This window comes from Schistocerca americana, chromosome 4 (genome assembly GCF_021461395.2).
Source record: "Schistocerca americana isolate TAMUIC-IGC-003095 chromosome 4, iqSchAmer2.1, whole genome shotgun sequence".
In the NCBI taxonomy this organism is placed as follows: domain Eukaryota; kingdom Metazoa; phylum Arthropoda; class Insecta; order Orthoptera; family Acrididae; genus Schistocerca; species Schistocerca americana.
Genome location: NC_060122.1, coordinates 252,623,249 through 252,648,223, shown reverse-complemented (window position 1 = coordinate 252,648,223; position 24,975 = coordinate 252,623,249). Strand labels below are relative to the sequence as shown.

The following is a 24,975-nucleotide window of genomic DNA, read 5'->3' as shown; positions in this document are numbered from 1 at the left end:
TCGCCAATATGCTGCCGATATGGTTGCCCTATCGGTCGGAGGATGGCAGTCTCGTATTGTACATCGGTAAAGGCGCCTTCCATGGTCACCAGCGGCGTACGTCGGCCCTACATAATCCCACCCCAAAACAGCAGGGAACCTCCATCTTGCTTCACTCGCTGGACAGTGTGTCTAAGGCGTTCAGCCAGACCGGGTTGTCTACAAACACGTCTCCGACGACTGTCTGGTAGGAGGCATATGCGACACTCATCAGTGAAAAAGTGATGCCAATCCTCACCGGTCTATCTGGCATGTCGTTGGCCCCATCTATAACTCGCTGCATAGTGTCGTCGTTGCAAAAATGGACCTAACCTTATACGTCGGGGGTGAAGTTGTGCATCATGCAGCGTATTGCACACGTTTTAAGTCGTAACACGACGTCCTGTGGCTGCACGCAAAGCATTATTCAACGTGGTGGCGTTGCTGTCAGGGTTCCTCCGAGCCATAATCCATAGGTAGCGGACATCCACTGCATTAGTAGACCTTGGGCGCCTGAGCGAGGCATGTTATCGATAGTTCCTGTCTCTCTGTACCTCCTCCATATCCGAACAACATCACTTTGGTTCACTTCGTGACGCCTGGACACATCCCTTCTTGAGAGCCCGTCCTCGTACAAAGTAACAATGCGGACGTGATCGAACAGCGATATTGACCGTCTAGGCATGATTGAACTACAGACAACACGAGCCGTCTACCTCATTCCTGGTGGAATGACTGGAACTGACAGTCTGTCGGACACCCTCCGTCTAATTGGCGCTAGTCATGCATAATTCCTTACATCTTTCGGCTGGTTTAGTAACATCCCTGAACAGTCAAAGGAACTGTGTCTGTGATACAATATCCACAGTCAATGTCTATCTTCAGGAGTTCTGGGAACTGGGGTGATGCACAATTATTTTTGATCTATGTATATTTCATACATTTAAATCAAAGACATTTAGTAATTAAAGGTCACGACATGATATTAGGTTTAATGTTATATATAGGCTTACGGATAACTGCAAAACTGTATCATGTATTGACAAAGGAACCTGCTGCTTTTGTTGTTGTGGTCTTCAGTCCATGCTACTCTATCCAGTGCAAGCTTCTTCATCTCCCAGTACCTACTGCAGCCTACATCCTTCTGAATCTGCTTAGTGTATTCATCTCTTGGTCTCCCTCTACGATTTTTACCCTCCACGCTGCCCTCCAGTACTAAATTGGTGATCCCTTTGATGCCTCAGAATATGTACTACCAACCGATCCCTTCTTCTAGTCAAGTTGTACCACAAATTTCTCTTCCCTCCAGTTCTATTCAATACCTACTCATTAGTTACGTGATCTACCCATCTAATATTCAGCATTCATCTGTAGCACCACATTTCGAAAGCTTCTATTCTCATTTATCGTCCAAGTTTCACTTCCATACATGGCTACACTCCATGCAAATACTTTCAGAAACGACTTCCTGACACTTAAATCAATACTCGATGTTAACAAATTTCTCTTCTTTAGAAACACTTTCCTTGCCTTTGCCAGTCTACATTTTATATCCTCTCTACTTCGACCATCATCAGTTACTTTGCTCCCCAAATAGCAAAACTCATTTACTACATTAAGCGTCTCATTTCCTAATCTAATTCCCTCAGCAACACCCGACTTAATTCCACTACATTCCATTATCCTCGTTTTGCTTTTGTTGATGTTCATCTTACACCCTCCTTTCAAGACACTGTCCATTCCGTTCAACTGCTCCTCCAAGTCCTTTGCTGTCTCTGACAGAATTACAAAGTCATCGGCGAACCTCAAAGTTTTTATTTCTTCTCCATGGATTCTAATACCTACTCCGAACTTTTCTTTTGTTTCCTTTACTGCTTGATCAATATACAGATTAAATAACATCGGGGAGACGCTACAACTCTGTCTCACCCCCTTTCCAACCACTGCTTCCCTTTCATGTCCCTCGACTCTTATGACTGCCATCTGGTTTGTGTACAAATTGTAAATAGCCTTTCGCTTCCTGTATTTTACCCCTGCCACCTTTAGAATTTGAAAGAGAGTATTCCAGTCAACATTGTCAAAAGCTTACTCTAAGTCTACGAATACTAGAAACGTAGGTTTGCCTTTCCTTAATCCTTCTTCTAAGATAAGTCGTAGGGTCAGTTTTGCCTCACGTGTTCCAACATTTCTACGGAATCCAAACTGATCTTCCCCGAGGTCGGCTTCTACCAGTTTCTCCATTCGTCTGTAAAGAATTCACGTTAGTATTTTGCAGCTGTGACTTATTAAACTGATAGTTCGGTAATTTTCACATCTGTCAACACCTGCTTTCTTTGGGACTGGAATTATTATATTCTTGTTGAAGTCTGTGGGTATTTCGCCTGTCTCATTCATCTTGCTCACCAGATGGTAGAGTTTTGTCAGGACTGGCTCTCCCAAGGCTGTCAGAAGTTCTAATGGAATGTTGTCTACTCCCGGGGCCTTGTTTAGACTTAGGTGTTTCAGTGCTCAGTCAAACTCTTCACGCAGTATCATATCTCCCATTTCATCTTCAGCTACATCCTCTTCCATTTCCATAATATTGTCCTCTAGAAAATCGCCCCGATATAGATCCTCTATATACTCCTTCCACCTTTCTGCTTTCCCTTCTTTGCTTAGAATTGGGTTTCCATCTGAGCTCTTGATATTCATGCAAGTGGCTCTCTTCTCTCCAAAGGTCTCTTTCATTTTCCTGTAGGCAGTATCTATCTTACCCCTCGTGAGATAATCCCCTACATCCTTACATTTGTCCACTAGCCAACCCTGCTTAGCCATTTTGCACTTCCTGTCGATCTCATTTTTTCGACATTTGTATTCCTTTTTGCCTGCTTCACTTATTACATTTTTGTATTTTCTCCTTTCACCAACTAAATTCAATATCTCTTCTGTTAACCAAGGATTTCTACTATCCCTCGTCTTTTTACCTACTTGTTCCTCTGCTGCCTTCACTGTTTCATTTCTCAAAGCTACCCATTCTTCTTCTACTGTATTTCTATGCCCCATTCCTGTCAATTGTTCCCTTATACTCTCCCTTAAACTCTGTACAACCTCAAGTTCTTTCAGTTTATCCAGGTCCCATCTCCTTAATTTCCCACCTTTTTGCAATTTCTTCAGTTTTAATCTACAGTTCATAACCAATAGATTGTGGTCAGAGTCCACATCTGCCCCTGGAAATGTCTTACAATTTAAAATCTCGATCCTAAACCTATGTCTTACCATTATATAATCTGTCTGAAACCTTCTCGTATCTCCAGGGTTCTTCGATGTATACAACCTTCTTTCATGATTCTTGAACTAAGTGTTAGCTATGATTAAGTTATGCTCTGTGCAAAATTCTACCAGGTGGCTTCCTCTTTCATTCCTTAGCCCAATCCATATTCACCTACTACGTATCCTTCTCTTCCTTTTCCTACTGTCGAATTCCAGTCACTCATGACAATTAAATTTTCGTCTCCCTTCACTAGCTGCATAATTTCTTTTATCTCATCATACATTTCATCAATTTCTTCATCATCTGCAGAGCTAGTTGGCATATAAACTAGTACTACTATAGTAAGCGTGGGCTTCGTGTCTATCTTGGCCACAATAATGCGTTCACTATGCTGTTTGTAGTAGCTTACCCGCACTCCTATTTTTAATTCATTATTAAACCTACTCCTGAATTACCCCTATTTGATTTTGTATTTATAACCCTGTATTCACCTGACCAAAAGTCTTGTTGCTCCTGCCACCGAACTTCACTAATTCCCACTATATCTAACTTTAACCTATCCATTTCCCTTCTAAAATTTTCCGACCTACCTGCCCGGTTAAGGGATCTGACATTCCACGCTCCGATCCGTAGAACGCCAGTTTTCTTTCTCCTGATAACGACGTCCTCCTGAGTAGTCCCCGCCCGGAGGTCCGAATGGAGGACTATTTAACCGCTGGAATATTTTATCCAAGAGGACGCCATCATCATTTAATCATACAGTAAAGCTGCATGCCCTTGGGAAAAATAACGGCTGTAGTTTCACCTTGCTTTCCGCCGTTCGCAGTACCAGAACAGCAAGGCCGTTTTGGTTAGTGTTACAGGGCCAGATCAGTCAATCAACCAGACTGTTGCCCCTGCAACTACTGAAAAGGCTGCTGCCCCTCTTCAGGAACTACACGTTTGTCTGGCCTCTCAACAGATACCCCTCCGTTGTGGTTGCACCTACGGTACAGCTATCTGTGTCGTTGTGGCACGCAAGCATCCCCACCAACGGCAAGGTCCATGGTTCATGGGGGGCGGGGGGCGGGGGGTGGGGGCAACCTGCTATGCATTGCAAATTCAGTCAATATCTTCATAAGTAAAGTTCATTCAATTAACGGTAGAGGACAAAAACAGTATTTTACACATTCATCTGAATCCCAAACACTTAAGTTAAATTAACATATTATTAAATCAATCTCTAAATTGTCCGTAACTTTGGAGATATGGAAGTCTTGCAAAATCTAAGACTAGTTTTCGAATCAGCGCTGCAATTGCGACGACACACTTTATACATCATTTCACATTCACGCCAGAAGTCGTACGCGTTTCTTTAGTTTTATTTTTCTAAAATCACAAACGAGTTGAGGAAAAAATAATTGACTCAAGTGCTGTTGCATTACAACAATATACATTCCAACTAATTTAATACATAAATAGCTATCTCTTTTACGTTAAAAGCGTTGTAAATTAAATTAGTGCTTGCCACGTAATTCTTCAATGAAGTACATGCACTGAAGCACCAAAGAAATTCGTATAGGCATATTTATTCACATACAGATATATGTAAACAGGCAGAATACGGCACTGCGGTCGGTAACGTCTATGTAAGACAACAAGTGTCTGACACAGTTGTTAGATCGGTCACTGCTGCTACAGTGGGAGGTTACCGAGATTTAAGTCAGTTCGTGAGTAAGTGAATTAGCGGCGCACGAGCAATGGGACACAGCATCTACGAGGTAGCAGTGAAGGGGGGATAATCACGTACGACCATTTCACGAATGTACCGTGAATATCAGGAATCTGGTAAAATATCAAATCTCCGATATCGGTTCGAATGGAGAAAGATCCTGCAAGAACGGAACCAACGACGACTGAAGAGAATCGTTCAACATGAGAGAAGTTGAACCCTTCTGCAAATTGCTGCGGATTTCAGTGCTGTGCCATCAACAAGTGTCAGCATGTGAACCATTCAGCGAAACATAATCGCTATGGGGTTTCGGTGCTGAAGACCCACTCGTGTAACCTTGATGACTGGACGACACAAAGCTTTAAGTCTCGCCTGGACCCATAAACACCTACGTTGGGCTATTGATGACTGGAAGAATGTTGCCTGGTCGAACAGTTTTCGTTTCAGATTGTATCAAGCGGGTGGACTTGTACGATTATGGAGACAACCTCATGAATCCGTAGAACCTTCATATCAGCAGGAGACCAGTTTAGTGGAGGCTCTGTAATGGTGTGGGATGTGTGCAGTTGGAGTGATATGGGACCCCGGATACGCCTAGATAAGACTCTGACATTTGACACGTACGTAAGCATTCTGTCTGATCACCTGCATCCATTCATGTCCATTGTGCGGACTTGGGCAATTACAGCCGGACAACTCGGCAACCCACTCGTCCAGAATTGCTATAGAGTGGCTCCAGGAACGTTCGTCTGAGTTGAAAAACTTTCGCTGGGCACCCAACTCCGAGACATGATCGTTATTGAGCGTATCTGGGATGCCTTGTAACGTGCAGTTCAGAAGAGATCTTCACTCCCTCGTACCTTTACAGGTATATGGGAAGCCCAGCAGGATTCATACATTAGTCGAGTCCATGCTACGTGGTGTTGCTGCACTGCTGCCCGCTCGCGGGGGCTCTTCACGATATTAGGCCGGTGTTCCAGTTTCTTTAGGTCTTCAGTGTATTCACACATTTACGTCTACACAGATACTCCACAAGCCACGGTACGGTGCGCGGCGAAGGATACCCTGTACCACGACTAGCCATTTCCTTTACTGTTCCACTCACAAATAGGACGAGTGGAAACCGACTGTCTATATTCCTCCATATTGGCCCTAATTTGTCTTATCCTATATTCGTGGTCTCAATGCGAAATGTTGTTGATGGCAGTAAAATCGGTCTGAAGTCAGCTTCAAATGCCGAATGTCTAGATTCTCTCAGTAGTGCTCCCCGGAAAGAATGTCGCCTTCCCTCCAGGCATTTCCCTTTGAGATCCCGAATCATCTCTGTAACACTTGCCTGTTGTGCGAACGTAATAGTAACAAATCTAGCACCCCAACTCTAAACTGCTTCGATGTATTCATTGAATCCTATGTGGTGCAGATCCAATAAACCGAAGTTGACCATTCGCCTCCCCTACCACAATTCTCAAATGCTCTTCCCGTTTCATATTGCTTTGCAACTTTACGCTCGGATACTTAAACAACGTGTCTGTGCCAACCAGTGCACTAATAATGCTGCATGCGAACTTTATAGGTTTATTTTGGACTCAACCGCATTAACTTACGTTTCCTCACATTTAAAGCTAGCTGCCATTCATCATACCAACGAGAACTTTTGTCAAAGTCACCTCGTGTCCTTGTACAGTCACTCAGATTCAGAACCTTCCCGTACACCACCGTACGTCGGTTTTGTGTGCTTACAGTCATTAATCCAAAATTCTATATTTAGATCTTTAAGGGATGCCAGAAGCAGTTCTTAGTTGTCGTTTATGTGGGTCGGTTAGACCTCCAGTGCTTTATTTTAGTAGAGACCTGTCAAAATTGTGTTTGCAGCAGTGAATAAACTTCATTGATGTATATCATTATGAATTGTGTTTACTAATGAACTACGTACTCTGACTAAATGTTTTGATTTGCTACTCTATACGTGGAACACAACATCTTTCGCTCAAGCGTAGTCTGGGAACAATCTCCTGGAATGGACAGCAGTCATGTGACGGATCATGTAGAGGAATCGCAGTCTGGAGATAATGCTAGTCGCTGTATCTGTCATGCTTTAATCAAAGGGAGCGGGTGGAAATCCTGCTGCTTCCGCTCCGAGGAGAGATGCTGGCCGGGGGCCGGTTTCGGGCAATGGAGACGGTGACTGCGCACTCGCTCGGTTCCGAGTGCCCTGGGAACGATGGGCACAAAGAATTTGTTCCGTTCTCGGAAATGTTTGTCCAGACGCCTTGAAATCCCTGGAATCGCTGCGAAACCACGGCGGCTCTGGGAACTCGAAGCTGTTTTACAAAACCGGAATGGAGGTGTGTCGACGGCTGCCAAAGTGTTGCTTTCCCTTGGACAGTAATAGCTGTGGTTCCCAGGCCACCGTTACACCGGGAAATTCATCTGGAAGGAGCAAGAGAGGTAGTGGGGTAACAGGGAACACAGTGACCAATGAGAGCTCGTCGCTCAGTTGGTTTGTGAATCACAAGAAGACAGAGGCCCAGAATGTTATCTGGGAGTATAGGAGTGGAAAGAGCAATGAAGGCAGTATTGTCGGTCCGGAGCCGGGGTGGGTAGTGGATTTGTGAAGTGGTGACTGCGGCGGGAGGAGTCAGAAGCAGACGGAACGCGAGGGGCAGTTCGGCAAGGACCTGTGGAGGGAGACGTGCAACGTTCACTGTCACAGGTAAACCGCCTTAGTAAACCTTCTGTAGTTTCAATTATAAATAGTCTAACATTCTGCGTGGTGTCTGTTTGTTGTAAGTCGTGTCTCCCTACCACTTTCGCGCAACTACGCTCTGAGCGTGTTTTTTAGGGAATTGACTAGTTTGAACCTGGGACCTGTTGCTGGTAAGGAGCCGCCAGACCACACATGACATGTAGAATTCAGAAGAGTTCAGTGAGACTAGCGTTGATATAATCAAATACTTAATTATTTCAGCGTCAGCTCCACTACACTCCCTGTAAAAGAATCTAAATACTAACTAAATTTAGTGGAAGGGGTTCAAGGCTTTCCTATTTTTAGTTAGCTGGTAAAATAACGTCGAAAAAGCATTAGCATTCGAAATTTTATTCTGCTCACAAAACATTGTTTATAAATTGCTCTATTGATAAAAGGAAATATTTTAATGCTGGATAATAAAAACCAACTGCGTTCAACAAAAATGTGAACGAATATTCCCTGAATGGGTTTCCAAGTTCTACAATGGATCGAAGGATGAACCATGCCATATCACATCTATAATCTAGATTTAAGTTAAGTTTCATAAAAGATAAAACTATCAAAATGGTCTACAGTGACCCTCAATTATCTTTAATTACTTATCTAACTTGTCATAAATTACAGTGGCTGATGTGGCTTCTCAATAATTATATAACAGAAAAGTCATCGCGTTTCAGATTTTAACTTCACGTAGCAAATGTGAATACCATGAGATTTAATTGACGATCGACACTTGTATTACGTAAAAAGGGGATGTAACAGATGAGACTTCTGCAGTTCTGAGTGAAGCCTTATGCGCTCAAAAATGCGGCATCGCGTGCGTTCATTAGCTTGTCGGTGTTCGTCAGGGGGCGGCGGACGGCACAGCTCCATGCACCTCGCCGTCTCGGAAGCAACTCTCTCATAACTTCTCCTTACTACAATTTACCGAAGTTGGTTTAAAACAAACTATCTGGCTGCGTTTTCATCTGACCAATCAGGGACTCAGTGTTAACCTTAAGCTCCACCTACAAAAATTCTGTCTATACAATGAGAAACGTTATACTTTTCGTGGTGGGGCAATGTTTTTAACGTTTGCAACGTAACGGAGATGCGAAAAAGTCTCACGCTAAAACTTGCAGCTGGTGTGGCCCTTTTAGTGTTATCGTAAGATCTATACTGTTCTTCTGGAGGGCTCTATCTTTTAACATGCGCTGGGGGGTGGTCCTGGTGGTTGGATGGCGACGTGGGTGTCCGTCCCTTATCGTAGGGCCTTCTAGCTGAACACGGCTCTGCTCTCGGCTTCTGTTCTCGTTTCTTCCCTCGTAACTGCGTCTGTTTCACGGTGGGAAGGTATGACATGCATTTAGGCGTTCTTGTGTTAGTCTGTGTTATTCCATTTGCTCACTCGATGATCGTATTACTTTGGTTAATTTAATGTCAGGATTTATTCGGAGCTATGTGACATACTGCCGGATTTGCTTATCATGTCAGGGTTTTCATGGAAGGTGTTGGATTTGCCTGACACCTTACAATAGGAGCAAGTAATTCTGGTCGGACGAAGACCGGAGGAGTGTTAGTTTGTGGGTTTCACTAACTGACATTAAGGCCAGGAAGTGTCTAAGGATGTAACAGAAGATACTTTAAACTTTATTTGTCGTAGTGTAAGGGAGAGGATTAGAGAAGACCTTACTTCTCAAAGTGTAAAAGGAGGGAAATTGATATTACAGAATATGAAAAGAAACACTTTTAACTTTTAATTTATATTACCATTTCCCTTTTAGAGTTAGTCTTACCACCTGTAAATGTTAAATATCTTGTGTGCCGTCATTCCTTTTTCAGTGTCCGCCGTGATATTTGTTCAAGGATAGGCTAAGACTGAGTGTATTGTCTGTATTTCTGCGTAGGTTTCCCTGCAGTTCGACGATCCTTGAGAATGAACTCTCAGTCTTCGCGACTGTCGGATGGGGCACTAATTTCTGTTTAGAATTTTTTCCCTAGTCTCAGACTGAACCTTTTATAGTGAGGATGGAAACCCAAAATAATAAGAGCTACGAGCGTTGGGAGAGTTGGTATTAAAAGCTGTCGAGAACAATTGTCTTGTAATTCCCCTTGTCTCGCGGGGTGAATCTCTTATCGCGAAGCTGGAGACACAACATAAGTAAAATCGTCGCTTCTGGGTGGGTTGGTATTAAACGCTGGCGAGAGCAGTTGATTTAAGTAGTATCCTTAAAGGAAGGAACACTGCAGCCCGTTTAATTCACCTTGATATTCATGAAATGCATATTAATGATTAGTGGCGTAATATTCAGAAGCTCAGAATTTAATTTTTATAAACTTCGGGTGATAGGTAATGCCACAAAGCGTCCAATCTGTCTCTTACTTCTTACGTTTCTATACTGCAAGAAAATCTAGTTCTAATCTGTCATGCACACTTCCTTTTCATTAATATTTTAGGGTCCCTTACATATATTTGAGATGCAAACAGAAAGGAAGACTATTTTACAATTTAAGATAATACAGTAACAATTAAAACTAAAAACAGATACAAAACCAGAAAGAAATATACTTCTCAGTCAAGAAATGAGAGATGTATGTTAGGCGATATTATTAAGGACCGGCTTATCACACGAGAACAAATTAAAAACAAATTAAGAAATAAATTTAGCGTTTCAGACATCAGAACATGGATAGACTGGGCAGTAGTTTAAAAATGGTACTTAAAAAAACAGCAAATGACATTACAGGCTTGAAGAAGGCAAATAAAAGAGAGGACCAATTGCACTACTATAAAACGACAGATACACTTCGAAGGAGATAAAAAGAAAAAAAAAAACAAACAAGAGCAACTAGGATGTGTATGGTTGAAGACTAACAAACGTCCATTTATGGAATAGACCTTCCTCTATCTGTGAATCATGGGTATCGATGAAATCCATAGTATGGACTTGTGGCGGAATTTTTTAGGGGCACAGAATTTAATTGTTTATGGACTTCAAATGATACGTTATGCCACAAACCCTCCAATTTTTCTATACTGTAAGAAAATTCACTTTTAATCTATCATACAAGCTGTTGTCTCAGCCTTATATGGTTCCTTCTAGACGTTTGAAAACAGAGAAATAGAAATTCCATTCACAACTTGAGATAATATACTAGCAATGAAGACTAACAATAGACGCAAAAATAGAAATAAATACCCTAGCCAGTCAAGAAGTCAGTACTGTAGTTTATGAGATGTAATTTAAAATTGTTACACCAAGAAGAAATGCAGATGATAAACGGGTATTCATTGGACAACTATATTATACTAGGACTGACATGTGATTACATTTTCACGCAATTTGGGTCCACAGATCCTGAGAAAGCAGTACGCAGAACAAACAGCTCTGGCCGCAATAACGGCCTTGATAAGCCCGGGCGTCGAGTCAAAAAGAGCTTGGATGGCGTGTACAGGTACAGCTGCCCATGCAGCTACAACACGATACCACAGTTCATCAAGAGTAGTGACTGGCGTATTGTGACGAGCCAGTTGCTCGGCCACCATTGACCAGACGTTTTCAACTGGTGAGAGATCTGAAGAATGTGCTTGCCAGGGCAGCAGTCGAACATTTTCTGTATCCAGAAAGGCCAGTACAGGACCTGCAAAATGCGGTCGTGCCTTATCCTGCTGAAATGTAGGGTTTCGCAGGGATCAAATGAAGGGTAGAGCCACGGGTTGTAACACATCTAAAATGTAACGTCCACTGTTCAAAGTGCCGTCAATGCGAACAAGAGGTGACCGAGACGCGTAACCCCAATGGCACCCCATAACATCACGCCGGGTGATACGCCAGTATGTGGATGACGAATACACGCTTCCAATGTGCGTTCACCGCGATGCGACCGGATGCGACCATCATGATGCTGTAAACAGAACCAGGATACATCCGAAAAAAGACGTTTTGGCATTCGTGCACCCAGGTTCGTTGTTGAGTACACCATCGCAGACGCTCCCCTCTGTGATGCAGCGTCGAGGGTAAACGCAGCCATGGTCTCCGAGCTGATAGTCCATGCTGCTGCAAACGTCGTCGAACTCATTGTGCGTATGATTGTTGTCTTGCAAACGTTGACTCAGGGATCGAGACGTGTTGCATGATCCGTTACAGCCATGCTGATAAGATACCTGTCATCTCGACTGTTAGTGATACGAGGCCGTTGGGATCCACTACGGCGTTCCGTATTACCCTCCTGAACCCACCGATTCAAAATTTGCTAACAGTCATTGGATCTCGACCAACGCGAGCAGCAATGTCGCGATACGATAAACCGCAATCGCGGTAGGCTACAATCCGACCTTATTCAAAGTCGGAAACGTGATGGTACGCATTTCTCCTCCTTACACGAGGCATCACAACAACGTTTCACCAGGCAACGCCGGTCAACTGCTGTTTGTATATGAGAAATAGGATGGAAACTTTCCTTATGTCAGCACGTTGTAGGTGTCGCCACCGGCGCCAACCTTGTGCGAATGCTCTGAAATGCTAATCGTTTGCATATCTTCTTCCTGTCGGTTAAATTTCGCGTCTGTAGCACGTCATCTTCGTGGTGTAGCAATTTTAATGGCCAGTAGCGTTACTAATATAATGACATGGAAAAAAAGGCAATGGTTTGAAAATGGTATTTAGACAACCAGCGAAAGTCATTATTAACACGAAGAAAGCGAAATAAAAGAGAATTTCAAATTGAGCTTAAAAATAATATATAATGTCCGGTAAAACACTAAAGCGGTCAATAAAATAAATAAGAGCAACTTTGATGTGTATCATCGAAGACTACACTAAATATGCATTTATGGAACATAGCGTTATTCAGTAATGTATGTCAAATGGTCGATTATCAATATAATGATGATGACGACGCACTCTAGCTCCCACGCTGTTGAATTGGGAACGAAACATGTAGGGTGTCGTGCAATGGAACCGTCACAACATTTTTGCAGGTTAGATTTATTTAGGGAAAACCAAAAATATCAAATCTTGTTTGTGCAAGGTCAATATGAGACCATGTTTTCCCAGTCTCTTAAACTCTGTATCAAATTTGTCGGATCTTAACAGTTTAAATTTTGTGCTGCTAGCAATTCACAGATACGTTGTGGTACGTAAACATAAAATTGATTTTACTGCTTCCGAGTCCGCATCTCGTGGTCGTGCGGTAGCGGTCTCGCTTCCCACGCCCGAGTTCCCGGGTTCGATTCCCGGCTGGGTCAGGGATTTTCTCTGCCTCGTGATGACTGGGTGTTGTGTGCTGTCCTTAGGTTAGTTAGGTTTAAGTAGTTCTAAGTTCTAGGGGACTGATGACCATAGATGTTAAGTCCCATAGTGCTCAGAGCCATTTTTACTGCTTCCGAACCGAGCCGGTTACAAGACACAAAGAAATTGTGAATGGACAGAGTCCTTTGGGTTACAGATATAACAACAAAAATGAAAACCAGCAGCTACCCGATACTTAACCATCAAATGCTAAATGCTACAATAGTTGGAAAGGAGGCTTTAATGTTGTTGAATTTGGCAGCTTGAATATCAGATTATGTTGACTGGGATATTCGCTGAATATATATTACTATAAAAACGACAAGAGAATGAAATTCAGAGATTACTTCATTTACACGATGTCAAAAGAATTACGGAAATGAATAAATGTCTCTGAGCACTATGGGACTCAACTGCTGAGGTCATTAGTCCCCTAGAACTTAGAACTAGTTAAACCTAACTAACCTAAGGACATCACAAACATCCATGCCCGAGGCAGGATTCGAACCTGCGACCGTAGCGGTCTTGCGGTTCCAGACTGCAGCGCCTTTAACCGCACGGCCACTTCGGCCGGCAATTACGGAAAAACTTAAAGCCTAAATACGAAAAATTTTCCATACAAAAATCTCTAAAAATTTTCCGTACAAAAATCTCTAAAAATTTTAGGTTGTAAATCTCTAAAGGTTGAGTTAGTAGCAGAGCTATGGGTATGTTTGACCAACACTTGACATCGGCATTCTATCTGAGGATCCTGGCGTAGAGATTTTCTGAGGATAATTTCCAAAAAAAAACATGGTGGTGCTAGTGACGTTCTTTCGTGAATAACAGATGAATAAATTCGGATAATAAACCAATACAATGAAATTAAAAGAAACACAATAATCGAAAATAAATCAATTACGTAGGTTTTCTCTACTATAGATCAACATTTGCACCTTTAAGGTTCATCTCTGCTTATATCCTACGCTCTGCCAGTTTCCGTCTCGCCTAATTAACTGAAATTCAAACGGCATCGTGCGATGAATTTGCACTATCTTAAACACATCACAAGTTACCCCAAAAATACTTCTGTATTTGCTCGCGATATCAAGCAACAATTGCAGATGAAGATTTGCAGTGCATTGCAACGGACGCGCTTTATTCAATAACATTATATTCCCTTCAATAAAATGTCAGAGAGCTGCATTATTTTCCTGTTCATCCTCAGATAATTTCAGGTTTTTTCTTTTGCCGCAAAGCTCCAAGACTCTGCATGCTCTGCAACCATATTCCTAAAATTCTGAAAAATAAGATATCTCTCTCTTTATATTTGCATGCTACGTGAAAATTTTCGTAAAAACTGTGAGTATTATATTGCAAAAAGTTTTCAACTTTCGTTGTATATCAAGAAAGTGTAATTTTTATGAGAAGATCTGTCAGTGCTGGCTAAGGTGGCATTGTTCAATCACAGCAATTTTTTTTTTTTTTTTTTTTTTTTTCTGGTCATCAGTCTACTGACTGGTTTGATGCGGCCCGCCACGAATTCCTTTCCTGTGCTAACCTCTTCATCTCAGACTAGCACTTGCAACCTACGTTCTCAATTATTTGCTTCGCGTATTCCAATCTCTGTCTTCCTCTACAGTTTTTGCCCTCTACAGCTCCCTCTAGTACCATTCCCTCATGTCTAAGCAGATGTCCTATCATCCTGTCCCTTCTCCTTATCAGTGTTTTCCACATATTCCTTTCCTCTCCGTTTCTGCGTAGAACCTCCTCATTCCTTACCTTATCAGTCCACCTAATTTTAAACATCCGTCTATAGCACCACATCTCAAATGCTTCGATTCTCTTCTGTTCCGGTTTTCCCACAGTCCATGTTTCACTACCATACAATGCTGTACTCCAGACGTACATCCTCAGAAATTTCTTCCTCAAATTAAGGTCGGTATTTGATATTAGTAGACTTCTCTTGGCCAGAAATGCCTTTTTTGCCATAGCGAGTCTGCTTTTGATGTCCTCCTTGCTCCGTCCGTCATTGGTTATTTTACTGCCTAGGTAGCAGAATTCCTTAACTTCATTGACTTCGTTGCTATCAATGCTGATGTTAAGTTTATCGCTGTTCTCATTTCTACTACTTCTCATTACCTTCGTCTTTCTCCGATTTACTCTCAAATCATACTGTGTACTCAAATCACAGCATAAGTGAGTGAAATATTATATTGCCTAGTTTGAGAGTAATATTAATCTGCCGTGCAACCAGTTGTTTCTAATTTTATTCTCATCTTTTTGTTTAAGCAGCAAAATTTTCAAAAAATCACACAGGAACGCAGCGATATGCTAATGCTTCTGAAATCAATAAATCGCTTCTCGTAACACACAGACGCAAACCAATATACGGTTGAGCCAGAATCACGAAATATTCACATTTGTAGATTCTCACGTTACGGAGATGTATAGCCAGATACTGGGTTGGATACATCATCCAAAGAGTTGTCTTTGAATGATATTTATCACCACTATAAGAAATAGAAAACGATTTACTACGAAAGCCTGAATGCACAGTAATACGACGATTTTTTTAGCTATGTGGAACTCACATTGATGATACGCTTCTGTAAATTTGACTACTAAACTGCAGCTGACGTCTAGATGAGTACCGTCTGGCTACGGTATACTGCCCCAAATTTGTAATTGCGAACCCGAAATATTTGTATAGCAAGATTTGGCGAACCATTTCGCTCAGTTGGCTTATGAAGCTGCGATGTGCACAGCTCCAGTTTAACGATCATATCTCCTGTTATATTTCAAGACCAGGAAAACCTTTTGCTTTGGAGTAGTTGCGAATAAAACGATTTCGCATAAGTTTTCATTAGAGACACGTACACGATGCTGTTTGGCTGTGCTTAAATGGCACTACAAGCATTTAAACAATATGTGACACTTGTATTCGTGGGCAGTGTTAAAAAAAAGAAAGGAAGAATGAAGACTGCAAAACTTTCGTTGACGACAAGGCCATTAGGAACGAAGTTGTATCTCGGAATCGTCAAGATGAGTGAGAAAACTCGCCGCTCCATTACAAAGGAAACATCCCAGCATTTGCCTTATTCGATTACAGGAAATCACAGAAAAACTAAATGAGTTTGATCTCATGGGGATTAAAACCACCATATATTAAATTGACTTGTTGGCTGAGCAGAATGACAGTCTCTTCCCTCTGTCATTCTCGTCACGCCTATCTGACACGATCTTTTTTTTATTGAACAACAATTGTAGAATAATTAGACACAAAAATTTCCTTTCCAAACGTATGAAGATTCTTGTTTTTGTATTTATATTTTTGTAGATGCATTTATAATTGCTGTTTTTGGTCAAAGGTCCAGTGAAAGAAAACAATTCATTAATATTGCTAGCTTTAGTGGCTGCGTTTCAATGCGTCTGAGTGTGCCACTTTACTACAACAAAGTCTTTAAGGAGTTTTGAAAGCGAGTCTTGTATGTTTTGTGTTCCAGCAGATTACGAATGTCGCCAATAATACAGACTATAAAGTACCATAGATTAGATGAATTGTTTGCTAGGATGACGAAGTGTGCAAAATCTCTCATTTGACAAGTGTAGCTGTTCGTTTTGCACTTGGGTAAAAAGTTCCAGTGACAGCCGTCCTTCACTAAGATTTGACATGGTGAGTCTGCAGAGAAACGATCGTCATTTTTAATCTGAATCGCATTTATTTTGATCGTCTATTTGTAAAATGATGACCGGTTTCGATTGTTTAAGCGCTCGTCTTCAGAAGTAAAAATTGGCAGGAAAGCGCTCTCTCCAGTACCATGAGTTTTTTTTTGTTTCTTTTTTTTATGATCTTATGGGACTTAACAGCTAAGGTCATCAGTCCTAAAGCTTACACACTACTTAACCTAAATTATGCTATGGACAAACACACACACACCCATGCCCGAGGGAGGACTCGAACCTCCGACGGGACCATGAGTTTTATTTCATGGTTTCTTAAAACATATTCTACCATACTGACCCGAGTTCTTGTCGCTGCTCATATGTTCCTTATCATACCGGTGATTGCCGTTGCTTGCCTGTGCTTGTGTGGCCTCCTAGTTCACCAAACTTGCAACATTTTTCTATAGCACCACATTTCAAATGCTTCGATTCTGTTCTTTCCAGATTTTCCCACAATTTATGATGACTACCAAACTAAAATTTCTTCCTCCGATTCTGGCCGACGTTTGGCACTAGGAGACTACTCTTGACCAGAAATGACCTCTTTTCCTCTGCTAGTCGCTCATTGCTTCGTCTGTCTTGTTTTATTTTGCTTTCAATGTAACAGAATTCCATAATTTACTTCATAGTCCCCAATTTTGATCTTAAGTTCATCGTTAATTACATTTCTGCTACTTCTTATTACTTTGGTCTTTCTCCGCCTTACGTTCAGTCCACAGTCTGTACACATTCTATTCAACAGATCCTATAACTCATCATCACTTTCGCTGAGAATAGCAATGTCATCAGCGAAGCTTATCATTGATATCTTTGACCGTGAATTTTAATGCCCATTTTGAATCTTTCTTTTGCTTCCGTCACTGTTTTTTTCTCGAAAATAGAAATAGACGACAGAGGGATAGAGAAACAATTAAAAACGCTAAAAAGAGGAAAGGCCGCTGGACCTGATGGGATAGTTCGACTTTACACAGAGTACGCGAAGGAACTTGCCCCTCTTCTTGCAGCGGTGTACCGTAGATCCGTAGAAGGGCGTAGCTTTACAAAGGATTGGAAAAGGGCGCAGGTCATCCCCATTTTCAAGAAGGGACGTCGAAGAGATGTGCAGAACTATAGACCTATATCTCTAACGTCGATCAGTTGTAGAATTTTGGAACACGTATTATGTTCGAGTATAATGACTTTCCTGGAGACTAGAAATCTACTCTGTAGGAATCAGCATGGGTTTCGAAAAAGACGATCGTGTGAAACCCAGCTCGCGCTATTCTTCCACGAGACTCAGAGGGTCATAGACACGGGTTCCCAGGTAGATGCCGTGTATCTTGACTTCCGTAAGGCGTTCGATACAGTTCCCCACAGTCGTTTAATGAACAAAGTAAGAGCATATGGACTATCAGACCAATTGTGTGATTGGATTCAAGAGTTCCTAGATAACAGAACGCAGCATGTCATTCTCAATGGAGAGAAGTCTCCCGAAGTAAGAGGGGTGTAAGAGAGGTTTGCCGCAGGGGAGTGTCGTAGGACCGTTGCCATTCACAATATACATAAATGACCTTGTGGATAACATAGGAAATTCACTGAGGCTTTTTGCGGATGATGCTGTGGTATATCGAGAGGTTGTAACATTGGAAAATTGTACTGAAATGCAGGAGGATCTGCAGCGAATTGACGCATGGTGCAGGGAATGGCAATTGAATCTCAATGTAGACAAGTGTAATGTGTTGTGAATATATAGAAACAAAGAGCCCTTATCATTTAGCTACAATATAGCAGGTCAGCAACTGGAAGCAGTTAATTCCATAAATTATGTGGGAGTAGGCATTAGGAGTGATTTAAAATGGAATGATCATATAAAGTTGATCGTCAAATGGTTCAAATGGCTCTGAACACTATGGGACTCAACTGCTGAGGTCATTAGTCCCCTAAAACTTAGAACTAGTTAAACCTAACTAACCTAAGGACATCACAAACATCCATGCCCGAGGCAGGATTCGAACCTGCGACCGTAGCGCTCTTGCGGTTCCAGACTGCAGCGCCTTTAACTGCACGGCCACTTCGGCGGGCAGTTGATCGTCGGTAAAGCAGATGCCAGTCTGAGATTCATTGGAAGAATCCTATGGAAATGCAATCCGAAATCAAAGGAAGTAGGTTGCAGTACGCTTGTTCGCCCATTGCTTGAATACTGCTCAGCAGTGTGGGATCCGTACCAGACAGGGTTGATAGAAGAGATAGAGAAGATACAACGGAGAGCAGCGCGCTTCGTTACAGGATCATTTAGTAATCGCGTAAGCGTTACGGAGATGATAGATAAACTCCAGTGGAAGACTCTGCAGGAGAGACGCTCATTAGCTCGGTACGGGCTTCTGTTGAAGTTTCGAGAACATATCTTCACCGAGGAGTCAAGTAGTATATCGCTCCCTCCTACGTATATGTCGCGAAGAGATCATGAGGATAAAATCAGAGAGATTAGAGCTCACACAGAGGCATACCGACAATCCTTCTTTCCACAAACAATAAGAGACTGGAATAGAAGGGAGAAGCGATAGAGGTACTCAAGGTACCCTTCGCCACACACCGTCAGGTAGCTTGCGGAGTATGGATGTAGATGTAGATGCAGATGTAGACACAACCCTCTATTTAATGTTGAAATACACTTCTCTTTGTTGCTCTCCATTGCTGTGACTGGCGAAAACGTGAGTCTAATTATTTATAACAATACACATTTTGCTTTACAAATCAAAGAAAGAAGCCTCCAAAGACACTGAGCTGTGTGATGTGGCAAGTCTGCAGAGATCACACTCTAAATCTTCTTAACCGTTAAACAATAATTACAGGTCTGACATAAGCTCGGACGAGCAATGACGCTACGAGGACTCGATCTGGGCAAAATTGCTGCCCTTGTCCCTTGTGATAGCATTTTACTATCTCTGCGCGGACACGGCGTAGCGTATCTTCCGGGCGGCGCGGATGAAGCCTTGTCCGGACTGGAATCGCCAGTGGCGCCGTGTGAACACGCAGCATCTTTGTGGTAGTCGGCTGCTGGTGTGACAGTATCGATTGTCGACGACACCGCACATTCAGTTCATATTACTTTATTATATACTAACCTCCTCCTCCTTGTAGTAAATGGTGCCCCGTACTTATTCGTTGTGTGACAGTGGAAGCTCTGACACTATGACATTTTTCATCAGTTTACTGTGTTATAGAGTATCAGTAGCACCACTTTTACTTTATGGCATTTATTAGTTAGGTATGTCTGATGCCACATATAGACGATGAAACACATCTATTACTCGTATAATATTGAACGTGATAAGGATTAGCAGCTATTTATGCACCGAACAAAATAGTTTTTCTTTCACTTTTGCCGTTAGGAAATATGTTTCTCAGTGTTTAGTAATTAAGCTGGATGAACTGCTAAGCTTCAAAGATTGTCTAACCCTGTGTCAACTTTCTGTGAAGAATATCGTTAATGTTAGTAATATCTGATGCCATCTAATGCTAGGTATACAAGAGTAACGTCAAAGCTGTCCGGAAAATCCTCCTCCGTCACAGAGTGAGTTGGCACTTCTTGAAGAGGCGGCTATGGCACCGCAATATTTCCTCGTCAGCGCGTTAAATCACCACTTATCAAACACTTACGTCACTTACTACCTGCTCTACGTAACAGCATTTGGAAGGGCAAACAGGTCAAGGATATCAAGAAAAGAACATTGTATGAACCAAATATTGTGGTATTCTGTTCCGTATGGTAATATTTAGCTACAATAGATATTTGGGATTTTCAAAGGAACTTAATTGAAATAAATTCCCTGAAATGAGAAAATATTTCATTTTCGCCGAGTTTGAAAGAATGTTTGCTTGTCTTATTTTCCACCTCAGATTACTATCATACGTCCGGACGACACAAAAATTCCTCGAAGGTTACCACTTCCCTTATGATATTACTACGGTAGAAGCTCTAAAATTTTATATTAGCATTTAGTTGAGTACGCTGTCACCTAAATCAGAGCTCATGAAGAAGCTGTTTCTAGAGAATATGTGTAATTTTTAACGCAATATTCTTTTAGTTCACGTACAACCTGTAGCAAAGGGTTAAAACTTTTTGAAAACGATATGGGAGAGCCGAAAGAGTAGTATATAAAGAGATCTGTTGTAACTCAGTCGGTGATCATCATTGAGTTAAGGGCTCCCAATAATTTTACAAAAAGTTAAGAAAATGTAAATTGAAAAGGTGGGAATACGAGACCAGCACTCAAAGGGTAATAGTCGACTGCCTTAGCCAATGTTCCTTCACGTACAGCTACTACAAAAGTGCACATCAGTTCCTCTGCACTATGTTGGCATGGAATAATGGTTCAAATGGCTCTGAGCACTATGGGACTCAACTGCTGAGGTCATTAGTCCCCTAGAACTTAGAACTAGTTAAACCTAACTAACCTAAGGGCATCACAAACATCCATGCCCGAGGCAGGATTCGAACCTGCGACCGTAGCGGTCTTGCGGTTCCAGACTGCAGCGCCTTTAACCGCACGGCCACTTCGGCCGGCGGCATGGAATAATGACCGTCTTTGTGTAGACGTAGCTACACAATCAACGCTTTCCAAGCCCCAGTGCTGATACATGTTTCATGGAAATGAAGGTAATTTCAATATTATCTACGCTCAAAAGGATTAGAGGAACATGGCTTTGGAAGTCTAACATATTCCATTCGGCAATAATTGAGGGCTGGGTATGTTACCAAATTACACCTTCACATTTCACAAATTATGTACACGATGGAACATCATTACGTCCTCGTTCATTTATCTAACAAGAACGGAGAGGATCGACAGATGTCGAAATTAAGTGGGAACACTCATTCATCCCATCACCAGGGTACTTTTCAATGCAATTTGTGCTGTACATTAATATGTATGTCCTCCGTGAGTGTTTATCACCGACTGCCATATACATGGCAAGCAATGTGTCAGCCTACGGAGGTCATCCTGTGGTATCCGTTCCTATCCTTCCCATTTATCAATGAGAGCCCATGAGACTTAATGGAGAGTTTCTGGTGTAACAGGACGAAGAAGAACATGTCTGTCAAGCAAGTACCACATTCGAATCCATTATCTTCAATGTCCAGGTCTTCGCTAGACATCCCTGGTGATTCCCGCCATATGGGCGCTGGAATTATCATGCATGAGAAGAAATTCAGAGCCACTACCTTACGCAGCTACCACTACATGGTCCAACAGTAGTACCTGGCTGTAAGGCGACCATGGCCGACGACAAGACCGAGCAGCTGTAAATGCTGATGCCTTCCCACGCCACATATAACCTCGGCCTTAACACGTCATGAACGTGATCCCAGCAACAGTGCTAATGAAATTAATTTACTTCATAAATTGAGTACTATTTATCTGCAAGTGAATCTCGTGCTCTGGGCCTCGTCACACACACCAAATCAATTATCGACCATCAACGAAAGGGACCGAAATCGAGCTCCGGATTTGTTTGGGGAACACACAACGCTGCCCTGGGTGCTTATGTCTGGTTTTTCGACAGTGTCATCACTGGTACTGGAATTAGAGACACTGATGCTACGTATAACGGGAACGATGTTCACCAGACGCAAGAAGGTTGTCAACGAATCTGAGAGATTTGTCGCTATTTTGCAGTATTTTTGTGTCACGGTGTAGTATCCAGTGTCCTTCACACGCGCATGCATGGCTGAAGGAACAGACAGGTCTACGATTTACAACATGGCATGACGCAGAAGAAGTGTATTCTACACTGAAAATCTTATCACACTTCGGCCGCACAATTTATTGATGAAGCACAAAAATTTCTACCGGACCAGGACTCGAACCCAGATTTCTCCCTTCGGATATCCGGGCACTCTTTCTGGAATAACCCATACCCCATCCACTGAGGTGGCATAAGTCTGTGATAGTGATATTAACATATACAGATGGCGGTAATTTCACGTACAGAATATATAAAAATGCGTTGGTGGGACTGCTATCTGTACCTAGGCGATGCGCGTGGAAAGGTTATCGACGAGATTATGGCCGCACGACCGAAATTAATAGATTTTGAAAGTTTTAGGGTACTTAGAGTTGGAAGCACAGGACTTTCCATTTCGGGATTCGTTAGGGAATTCAATACACCGTTGTCCACAGCGTCAAGAGTGTGGCGCGAATACCACATTTCAGGCAATACATCTCACCACGGACAATGCACTGGTCACCGCTTTCACTTGACGATAGAGATCAACGGCGTTTGCGTAAAGTTGTCTGTGCTAACAGCAAAAAACGTTGCGTGAAATAACCGTAGTAATCAATGCTGGACGTACAACAGTGCTGCGAAACTTGTCGATAACGGGTCAAAGTAGCAGACGACTGACGCGAATGGCTTTGTAACAGCACGATATCGCCTGCAGCGCCTCTCCTGGGCTCAGGACCGTATAAAAAAAAAATGGTTCAAATGGCTCTGAGCACTATGGGACTCAACATCTTAGGTCATAAGTCCCCTAGAACTTAGAACTACTTAAACCTAACTAACCTACGGACATCACACACACCCATGCCCGAGGCAGGATTCGAACCTGCGACCGTAGCAGTCCCGCGGTTCCGGACTGCAGCGCCAGAACCGCTAGACCACCGCGGCCGGCCCAGGACCGTATCGGTTGGACCCTAGACGAGTGGAAAACCATGGCCTTGTCAGATGAGTTGGTAAGAGCTGATGGTAGGGTTCGAGTGTGGCGTAGACCCCTCGAAGCCAGGGACCCAAGTTGTCAACAACACACTGTGCGGGCTGGTGGTTGCTCCATAGTGGGGTTGCTGTAGTTATGTGGAGTAGACGGGTTCCTCTGGTTGTTCGGCTACTGGAAGGCTATTGCAAGGACTTCATGTTCCCAGACAAAGATAGAAATTTTTATGAATGACAGCGCGGACTAAGAGTCCACAGTTGTTCTTGTTTGTTTCGAAAATCGAGGGACAGGATTGGTCACTCAGGTCGCCGAAGATGAATCACGTCGAACGTTTGTGGGACATGATCGAGAGATCAGTTCGTGAGCAAAAACGTGCACCGGCAACACTTTCGAATTTATAGCAGCTATAGGAGCAGTGCGATTCTGCTTTGCTTCAGGGGTCTTCCAACGACGTGTTGAGTCAGTGCCTAGTCGATATGCTGCACTACGCCGGGCAAAAGACTGTCAAACACGATTTTAGGAGACGTCCCATGACAGTGTATGTCATCGTGTGTACGCGTCCTGCTCTCGCACAGTTGTGACTCCCGCACAAGGATAGACTTATTTGTTATTACTGCTGTCTTTCTAGTCACACAATACTATTTTGCACTGTCCGTGTTTTACAGTGCACTACGCTGTGTCCTTCAGATAGACATCCATATACGAAGGGACGGACACTGCTACGGTCTACAGCCATATGAAGTAGAAGAAATGTATTCGCATTTGCGAATACGATTAGACTTCATCTATGTCTTCAGGACACGGAATAGTACACCGTTGAATACTAAACTAAACTAAACTCCTCCCGCACAGCTCATGAAGGCCCAAAGGTACCGACGGGCTGCCGTGTCATCCCCAGCCCAAAAGCGTCACTGGTGGCGGTTATGGAGGGGCATGTGGTCAGCACACCGCTCTCCCAGCCGTATGTCAGTCTCCGAGACCGGAGCCGCTACTTCTCAGTCAAGTAGCTCCTCAGGTTGCCTCACAAGGGCTGAGTGAACTCCGCTTGCCAACAGCGCTCGGCATACCGGATGGTCACCCATCCAAGTGCTAGCCCAACCCGACAGCGCTTACCTTCGGTGATCTGACGGGAACCGGTGTTACAACTGCGGCAAGGCCGTAGGCTCTGCAGAATATAGACGCTGCGAAGTAGTAATACGTGCCCAGACAGGCAGTGATAAATAAATACCACCCTCTGCGGGAATCTCGGCAACTGTGAGAGTGCTGAGTGTGCAACACAGTGAGATAGGGGGGGGGGGGGGTTGAATGAATACGGTAGGCGAGCTCGACTAGCCGAAGTGGTTAAGGCGGCAGCTCGAGCAAAACGGGAAATCAGGGCTCGTCTATCGGTCCGGCAGAAATCTTCATATGTCCCCAATAAATTGTGGAGCTGAAGACTAAACGTATCCGCAAAAGGGAATACATTTCTGCTGTCACTTTACGTGGAGAAATAACAACACAGAGTTCAGATTCGACAAACGCAGCACAATTATAGTTAAAAACTCAAACCGTCATAAATAGTAATCTAGGTAAACACAT

At 42.8% G+C, this 24,975-nt stretch overlaps 1 pseudogene; it reads right to left on the bottom strand.

Annotated features, from left to right (window-relative positions):
* Positions 1-24,443: 24,443 nt before the first annotated feature.
* On the bottom strand, positions 24,444-24,561 carry LOC124614296 (annotated as a pseudogene).
* Between the last annotated feature and the right edge of the window lie 414 nt (positions 24,562-24,975).